Below are 9,830 nucleotides of genomic sequence, written 5' to 3'. Positions count from 1 at the left end.
CAATCCGGGGCTCTAGCCCCCCGCCGCTCCCTTTTATGGAGGCTCATTGTCGGCGCCCGCCCGGCCGGCCCGCTGCGGGCCCGCCCCCGACTCCGAGCGGCCAATCGCGCGTGGCCCCGCCCCGGGCACGAGGCTCCGTTAGAAACCCCGCGACCCGCAGGGGGCGGGCAGGCCAGCTGGCTTCCGGCTGCCCTCCGGCGCGGGGGTGGGGGTCGCGGGTCCGCAGGAGAGGACCCTGAGCTCCCCCGAGCCGGGAGCGTCCTGAGCCGGCCGGCCAAGCCTGACGGGTCGCCCTTTATCGAGACGCCAGTTGGGCACGTTGGCTGCACGAAGAGCGCTACCAAGTGCCCCAGGATTTTGAGCGGGGTCTCTCTTGCCTTTCCCTGAACGAGCCTTCCTCCGCCAGAGGGTGTCCGGGGCGCCAAAAGAGCCGGTGGGGGAGCGGAAAGCGCCTTGGAGTGGGAAGAGTAGAGAATGAATTCTTCCGATTTGCTAGCTCTGTGATCTTGGGTACGTTATCTGTTTTCTTAGACAATTTCATCCTTTATTTCAAAAAACATTGTGGAGCCTTCTGGACAAGGGAATGGAAAGATGAAGAGCCAAGTGGAGTGTTGTGGACTCGCGTAAACCACCCCGAGGGTTGTGATTTACATTTTTAAAAAGTGAGTCCAGAGATTGTGACCCTCCCCACAGATCATGCAGAAGTCCTTGAGCGCTCCAAGACCAGCGTCCAGTTGACATGACGCTGCTGCATCATAATTCTACTGTGGCTGAGCTTTGACCTCTGTGACATAGAATGGGCATCTCCCTCTGCTGCAGAAGCCCTCATGAAATTTCAGTGGAGAACATGCCTGACACTGAAAATCCGTCTTAAAATGCCACTGTATTAGGCCAGACACAGTAGTAATCAGAATAATGTAGTAGGTTGGGGTGGGACGGGAGATGTGAACTAGTTTATGTGGACTACAGTATGGTTTTAAGTGAATGATTTTGTTACTTTCACGTGTATCCAGTACTTTAAAGGTTTTACAAATAAAGGTATTACCAAGCCTGTTTAACCTATTTCTATCTAATGGTTGTTCTCTACTGTTTTGCTACAGATCTCTTCCTTGGGCTTCTGCTCTGCTCTGTATTGCCTTGCAGGGTGCAGTTTCTCAGGCTTCCAGGACAGCTGCCTTTCAGGCTTGGGTTTGGCCAATGGGAGACAGTGGCAGGAGACTGGAAGTTAGGAGGTATGAAAAAGCCAGGTTATTTCTTCTCTTTCTCTCTGTTGCTCAGGCTCTGGCAGGTCTCCAGCAGCAGGCGAGGCTCCCCTGTGGCGCCACCTCCTACTGGATAGGCTGCTGTGGTTCCAGCTTCCGATGGTGGTCCTCCCCACCAGGCTCCACTAATTCCATCTCCTCTATTTGTCCCTCCAGTTAAGGAGTGTGGGCAGCTTTTGGTTTTTGCTAATCTCTGGGTTGCCTCATTGTCTGCTATTGGGTTTCTCAGCCCTTCCATCACCCGTGTCACCAATCCCCTGCATTAAATTCTCTGTTTTTACATTCTTAGAGTGGTTCCTGTTTGTGTGGTTGGATCCTGAGCGATACAGCCAGTATTATACCAGGCACTTTGTAGACATTATTTCTTAGACCTTACAAGAAGTCTTATGTAGTAGACTGTGTTGTTCCCATTTTACAGAGCAGGAAGTTGAGCCTTAAAGGGTTAAATTACTTGCCCAGGGTAATACAGCACGAATCCTATTTCATCAAATCTAGCATGAGCATTTTCCCCTACATGTTAGCATCTTTGAAATGGGGGTGCTTTTTCTCTAATGGACCATCAATGTGAAGTTTTAAGACTATCAAGAAAGTGTAAGATGGGGACTTCCCTGGCGGTCCAGTGGTTAGGGTTCCGTGCTTCCACTGCAGGGGGCGTGGGTTGGATTCCTGGTCCAGAACTAAGAAAGTGTAAGATGGCCCTTCTGATATTCAGATAGTCATGATACCAGCAGAACATAAACTATGCTGTTAAAAAAGAAGAAGAAGAGGGCTTCCCTGGTGGCGCAGTGGTTGAGAGTCCGCCTGCCGATGCAGGGGACGCGGGTTTGTGCCCCGGTCTGGGAAGATCCCACATGCGGCGGAGCGGCTGGGCCCTGAACCATGGCCGCTGGGCCTGCGTGTCCGGACGGAGCCTGTGCCCCGCAACGGGAGAGGCCACAACAGTGAGAGGCCCACGCACTGCCAAAAAAAAAAAAAAAAAAAAAAAAAAAAGAAACAACAGGTCCCAGAACAGAGTCATTTTCCCCCATGACAGCAAACCAAGACTTAATTGCAGTTTCAACCTCTCCCAGGAATGTGACCTATAAACAGATAATCTGAAATTTCCTGATCAGCACTAGTGAGGTAATCTGCATAAAGACCCCTTCCATTCCCTTCTCCCAAAAAAGAACATGACCTGGCCTGAAACAGTTCTTTCCTTTTGCTAATAACTTCCCTACCCACCCATCCTTGCTTCTGTAAAACCCTTCCATTTTGTACAATTCCGTGGAGCGCTTTTCTGTTTACTGGATAGGATGCTGAATCATTAAATAAAGCTAATTAAATCTTCAGATTTATTCAGTTGAATTTTGTTATTTATCAGTGCTTAGAATGAGACATGCTTAGATGCTCAGATGGGGCCACTTTGTGACCACAAAAATGACTTCGCCTTTCTCTGAGTGACTGGGTCCTTTTTTTTTTTTTTTTGGCCACACCACGCGGCTTGTGGGATGTTCCCTGACCAGGGATTGAACCTGGGCCCCCCCGGAATCCAACCTGGGCCCCCCCGGAATCCTAACCACTAGGCCACCAGGGAGTTCCCGATTGATGCTTCTTTACCAAAGATACAACTCTAGCCCTCCGTGAATCCTCCTGCCTCCTAGGTAAGCGTTGTAAAGATACCCAGTCTGAATTGCCTCTTCTTCTGGACAGCATTTAATCCAGAACTGGTCCCCACTTCCCTAATCCCTCCGCAGAACCATGGAACAAAGGCCCAGATTTAAGGAGATACACACAAGGGTGTCCCCAGGATGCACACTCCTTACTGCTTCAAGTTAAATAAACCTGACCTTTTTTGACTATGAGTGTGTTTCTGGTGGTCTTTGGTCAAGGGCTTTGACAACTGTAACCAATTTATTTTGCTTACATTTTCTATTTCTAGATATATGAAGAATGATATATGATAAAAATCTACCTTAAGATATCAGTAAGTCTAAAGACCTCTTTTAATAACTATAAAATACAATTCCAAGAGATAAGAAATCATTGTATCAGAACTTGGCAGCGTTTTTTGTTAGGGTTGCCTAAAATAATAGTTCATGTTGCATCTTTCCCTAGATGGAATGAAATCCAATCAGTTGCAAAAGCAGGACTCAACTCTGGTTCTGCCAGTTCCCTGGCCTTGCTCCTTCCACTACAGCACCACCACGCTGCCTCACAGTGAACTTTAAATAGTTGTTAAATGAATAAAAGAGTAGATATTATTAGCTTTTACACACACACACACACACACACACACACACACACACACACAGAAACTGAATCAGAGAGAAATAAGTCATTTGAGATCAAACGACTTGCAAGTCACAGAGCGATTCTGACTGCAAAGCTTCGGCTCTTTTCCATCACGCCTGCTGCTGAGGGAGCCCTCTCTGCACCAAGCATCCCAGGGGAAACTCTGGACCATCTTAGATGGAGTCGTTACCAGTTCCCATCCCAGCTACGTAGTCCGTGCTGAGTCCTTTTTGAAGGAATTGGAATTTTAATTGCTGAGCGAGCCCCGTGTGGAGGAGAGAGGGTAGAGATTTACTAGACAGGTATGTCTGCAACTTGTGAGTTTGGCCTTGGATTTTGAGATTCCTAAAACAGGGGAAGGACAGACTGGAGATAGGAGAGTTGAAAACAGTGGCCTCTGTTCCAGTAATTAGCTGCTCCAGCCCATCCCCCACATCATCCCCTGGGTTGGAGGCCCAAGCTGGGATGAAGCATTGCCTTTTTTTTTTTTAAACATTAAAAAAAAAAAAATTGTAGTTAATTTACAATGTTGTTAGCTTCAGGTGTACAGCAAAGTGATTCAAACTGTTTCAAATTTTATTGTTCAGTATATATTTTTGAAAATGTGTATCATTATTGTGACTTATATATTTATTTTTTAAAATAAATTTATTTTATTTTACTTTTGGTTGCGTTGGGTCTTCGTTGCTGTGCATGGGCTTTCTCTAGTTGCGGTGATTGGGGGCTACTCTTCGTTGCCGTGCGCGAGCTTCTCTTTGCGGTGGCTTCTCTTGTTGCTGAGCACAAGCTGTAGGTGTGCGGGCTTCAGTAGTTGTGAGTAGTTGTGGCGCACGGGCATAGTTGCTCTGCGGCATGTGGGGTCTTCCCAGACCAGGGCTTGAACCCGTGTCCCCTGCGTTGGCATGTGTCACCAGGGAAGCCCCTATATATATACATTTATATACTTTTCCATGATAGGTTATTACCAGATGTGGAATGGAAGCATTTCCTTTTGATACAATTCTTACTGTTGGCATTGGGGGCCTTGGTGATGAGACGGGGCGGGGCGGGCTGCTGTGGGAAATGAAGCTAGATGAAGAGAGGGCTATTTGAAGGCTAAGAGGAGGGGTGTGGCTTCACTCCTAACTTTCTTGGCATTTTGTAGCTGTCTACGAAAGCCATAATATATGTCCATTCTCTTTAGCTCAATAATCCTATTACCATAGGTTACGTTAAAGTCATCTGAAAGCAGAAAAATGATAACCTAACAAAGATGTTATAGTAGCGGTCACTGCTTGAACTATTCATTCCCTAAAACTTAGACTGTCACTCCTTGCTGAAATCTTGTTCAGTTCTTGCATGTAGCCCGGGGTCCCCTTCTCTTGGTTCCCGAGTCAGTTTCAACACCTCTATTGTGTAACCCGTGCTATAATCACTTGTCAGCATCTCCCAGTCCCTCAGTCTGTGGGTTCCCAGAGGGCAGGTTTATTTCTCGTCTACCTTTCTAGTTCCAGCACTGTTCCAGGAGCTATGGTGTTAGCACCAGCTCGGTGTCTACACCGCAAAGATCTTGTTCAAACAAAATGGATTTATTGGCTCATGACTTCAGGGAAGGGCTGAATGCCTGATCATGGGGAGGGCAGGGAGACAGGCAGGATGCAAACGCCACCAGTACGATCTTTCCATCTTGGTCTCTGCCTATGTCTGTGCATCAGCCTTATTCTCTCCTTGTTAGATGTTTTTTTTCCCATTTAGCAGGAGATTTCCCACCATTTCCCATCCACTAGCTTCTAGCTCAGTACATTTCAAACCTTGTTTCTCCTCCACTGCCCACATGGGCCTCGGGTGCCAGGCGCTGTAGACCACACTCTTATCACCAGATGACTTCTGGCCTTGAACTTTGGTGTCACAAAGTGACCCGAGTCAGCTTAGTGGGCACTAGAAGAATTTCTGGAAGCCATCCCTACTCAGGACAGCTATCAGTAACTGTATAGGGAAGTGGCTACGAACAATACACATCTATACCAGTAAGCTCCTACTACCAAACTACTACACCGCTACTGAACTCAACAGCTGGGAACTGCCAATGGCCATCCCTCCTCCGCTTGACATGAGGGGAAGAATGGTGGAAAAGAAGGGAGAAAAAACTCAGCCAATCGAACGCAACAGGAATTTTTGGAATGAATTAGTATAATAGTAAAATATTAGAAATAACCACAACGCCCAATAATAGGAATTGGCTAATTAAATGATGGTGTGATAGCACCACAAAGAACAAATTTCCAGATTGTAACAACATGGAAGCTCATTTATGGAATAATGTTAAGTGTGCAAACCCACAAACATACACGGATCTTCCTCGATTTACATCCCCATAAACCCATCCTAAGTTTGAAACGGTGCAACTCAGATTCAGACTTGAACCCACGATCTTTTAATTGAGATGCATGGGGGTCTTTTAATTGATTTCACACAGCTGACCTCAGGACTTTATGAAGCTCAGGTTTTTTATGTCTCATCACAGAAAAAATTCAGTGAGAGACAAAGAGATTTATTAAGAAGTGGACTTATTTAGAGAGATACACATTCCATGGACAAACACGGTCTGTCTCAAAAGGTGAGAAGGGCCTTGGGAGAAACACTTCACAGACAGAGTGTGGGCCATCGCAAAAGGTAAGAGGCCCCCAAATACTTATGCTGTGGTTAGTTTTTATGGGCTGGGTAATTTCATAGGCTAACAAGTGGGAAGATTATCCCAACTATTTTGGGGAAGGGGCAGAGATTTCCAGGGATTGGGACACTTTTTGACCTTTTACGGTTAGCCTTGGAACTGCCACGGCACTGGTGGGTGTGTCATTTAGCAATGCTAATGTATTGTAACGAGCACATAATGAGGCTCAAGGTCTACTGGGAGTCGAATCTTCCGCCATCTTGGACCTAGTTGGTTCTAACCAGTTTTTTTTTTTTTTTTCCGGTACGCGGGTCTCGCACTGTTGTGGTCTCTCCCGTTGCGGAGCACAGGCTCCGGACGCGCAGGCTCAGCGGCCATGGCTCACGGGCCCAGCCGCTCCGCGGCACGTGGCATCTTCCCAGACCGGGGCGCGAACCCGCGTCCCTTGCATCGGCAGGCGGACTCTCAACCACTGCGCCACCAGGGAAGCCCCTAACCAGTTTTTGTTATATCCTATGGCTATGTCATTCTTTTAAAGATCATGCCCTGACCTCTTCCTTCCTGTTTCAGGTTGAAAGTATTGTAAGTAGAAAATGCATTTAATACACCTCACCTACTGATCATCGTAGCCTAGCCTAGCCTTTCTTAAACATTAGCCTACAGTTGGGCAAAATCATTTAACACAAAGCCTATTTAATAATAAAATGTTGAATATCTCATGTTTTATTGGATACTGTACTGAAAGTGAAAAGCAGAATGGTGGTCCGAGTACAGAATGGTTGTTTACCCTTGTGATTATGTGGCTGACTGGGAGCCGTGGCTACCGCTGCCCAGCATCACGAGAGAGGCTGCACATTGCTAGCCTGGGAAAGGATCAAAACTCAAAGTATGGTTTCTACTGAATGTATGTCATTTTCCGCCCATCATAAAGTCGAAAATCATAAATCAAACCATCGTGAGCCAGGGACCTCCTGTATACTATGATTATGTTGAAGCAAAAAATTGAATAACATTGCTACAGATTGGAAGTAAACATGAGGAATGGAAATAAGTCTGTTATGATGGCAGAATTATTGGTGAAAAATATAAACATTAAAAATAACGATGATAGGAACGTCCCTGGTGGCTCAGTGGTTAAGAATCCGCCTGCCAATGCAGGAGACACGGGTTTGAGCCCTGGTCCGGGAAGATCCCACATGCTGTGGAGCAACTGAGCCCGTGCACCACAACAACTGAGCCCGTGCACCACAACTACGGAGCCCGTGTGCCTAGAGCCTGTGCTCTGCAACAAGAGCAGCCACCGCAGTGAGAAGCCTGCGTGCTGCAACAAAGAGTAGCCCCTGCTCGCCGCAGCTAGAGAAAGCCCCCATGCAGCCACGAACACCCAATGCAGCCATAAATAAATAAATAAGTAATAAATAAATAAATTCATTTAAAAAAATGCGATGACATATTTTTATATAGAAAGGTATTCATGAAATTTTAACTGACAATAGAGATTACAAAACGGTATGTATATCATAATCCTAATTATGTTAAAAATAACATCAGTGTGATTATATATGTAAGAAATTGTATAACAATAAACACTAAGCTGTTAACGTTGGTTAACCCTGAATGGTGCGATTATAGCTTTTACATTTTAAAGTTTTCTGTATTGTCTGATTTTTTTACTTTTACAATCAGAATTTAATATACAGTCACTTCTTTCTATTAAAGAAAAAAGGCTCCCAATGCAGCAGACATTAGACAAATGTCTCATAGTGCAGGAATGGCAAGTATTTGGCCCATTGGCTGTGGTAGACTGGCTTATTTCCTACTATTCCACTCCCCCCATAATAAGATTACAGGCCCAGCCCCGCTGCCTTGAGACTTTTTAGTGCCTCTCATTAGGCAATGAATATTTATCCAATCCCACTGACTTTGGGCTTGGCAGACTTGCCTTGTCCAATGGAGTGTAAGCGGGCATGAGGTAAGCTGTATCCTAGCTGAGGCTTCATGCGTGTTTGTGTGACATGCCTTGGCCTTTTCTGCTTGTGCCACCCACCTTGAGAAGAGCATGCCCCAGGGAAATGCTGTTTCTTCAGCCTGGGTCCTAGAATGGGAGACACCCAAGTCCAGCTGGCCCAGTAGAGGCACAGTTGACCCACAGACCTGTGAGCAAGAAATAAATGTTTGCTTTTCTTTTTTTTTGGCTGCACCACACAGCATGCGGGATCACAGTTCCCCAACCAGGGCTCAAACCCAAGCCCTCTGCAGTGGAAGCGTGGTATCTTAACCACTGGACTGCCAGGAAAGTCCCCAGTGTTTGCTTTTCTTAACAACTGCATTTTGGGGTTGTTTGTTACACAGCAAGAAGCTGAATAACACTCCAGACCCTGCATTTTCTCCCCCAAACCCCTTGTTCTTTTTTGAAAACAATTTTATATGGCTGAGGGTGGCATTAGGGGGACAAACCCTCTTGGTTTGCCTGAGTGATTGAGGGGTTTCCTAGGACATGGGACTTGCAGGTTTTTAAAAATAGCTTTATTGAGATATAATTTACATTCCATACAATTCACTCATTTACAGTGTACGATTCAGTGTTTTTTTAGTATAGTCACAGAGCTGTACAACTGTCACAACAATCTAATCTTAGAATATTTTTGTCCCTCCTAAAAGAGGCTCCAGACTCATCAGCAGTCACTAGCCAGTGTCCCCATCCCCCATCCCACAGCAACCACTAATCTACATCCTGTCTATAAATTTGCATATTTTGGACATTTCATATAAATGGAATCATACAGTATGGCCTTTTGTGGCTGATTTCTTTTAATTAGCATGTTTCCTAGGTTCATCCTTGTTGTAACATGTATCAGTGCTACATTTCTTTTATTGCTGGACAATATTCAGTTGCATACATAGACCACATTTTACTCATCCCTTCGTCAGTAATGGACATTTGGGTTGTTTCCACTTTTGGGCTACTGTGAATAGTGCTGCTATGAACATTTATGTACAAGTCTTTGTTTGCACATCTGTTTTCAGTTCTTTTGGGTGTATGCCTAGGAGTGGAATTGCTGAGTGATATGGTAATTCTATGTTTAACTTATTGAGGAGCTGCCAAACTGTTTCCCACAGCTGCTGCACGGTACATTCCTACCAGCAGTGTAAGAGGAATCCAATTTCTCCACATCCTTGCCAACACTTGTTATTGTCCATCTTTTATATTACAGCCATCCTAGTAGGGTGCACAGTGGTATATCATAGTGGTTTTGATTTGCATTTCCCTAATGACTAATGATGTTGAACATCTTTTCATGTGCTCTTTCCCCCTTTGTGTATCTTCTTTGGAAAAATGTCTATTCAAATTCTTTGCTTGTTTTTAAATTAGGTTATTACTCTTTGTATGGTTGAGTTGTAAGGGTTCATTATACAGTCTGGAACCTAGACCATTCTCTGATATATGATTCGTAAATATTTTCTATTCTGTGGAGTGTCTTTTTACTCTCTTAATTTGCAGCACAAAAGTTTTAAATTTTGATGTAGTCCAATTTATTTTTCTTTGGTCACTTTTGCTTTTGGTGGTGTGTCTACCAGCCTCCTTGTTCGTGGCCGACATCCCGAAGCAGTTATGGCATTTTTTTTCTCACTGAAACTGGATGCCA

At 45.2% G+C, this 9,830-nt stretch overlaps 1 long non-coding RNA gene across 1 annotated transcript; it reads left to right on the top strand.

The window, feature by feature from the left end:
• Positions 1–151: 151 nt before the first annotated feature.
• Positions 152–2,902, top strand: LOC131760162 (uncharacterized). The gene is made up of 3 exons (XR_010841275.1): positions 152–510; positions 1,101–1,232; positions 2,765–2,902. It is a non-coding gene; the product is annotated as an uncharacterized lncRNA (long non-coding RNA).
• The last annotated feature ends 6,928 nt before the right edge of the window (positions 2,903–9,830 follow it).

Source organism: Kogia breviceps, chromosome 7, assembly GCF_026419965.1.
Source record: "Kogia breviceps isolate mKogBre1 chromosome 7, mKogBre1 haplotype 1, whole genome shotgun sequence".
In the NCBI taxonomy this organism is placed as follows: domain Eukaryota; kingdom Metazoa; phylum Chordata; class Mammalia; order Artiodactyla; family Physeteridae; genus Kogia; species Kogia breviceps.
This window is presented reverse-complemented; position numbering and strand designations above follow the sequence as displayed.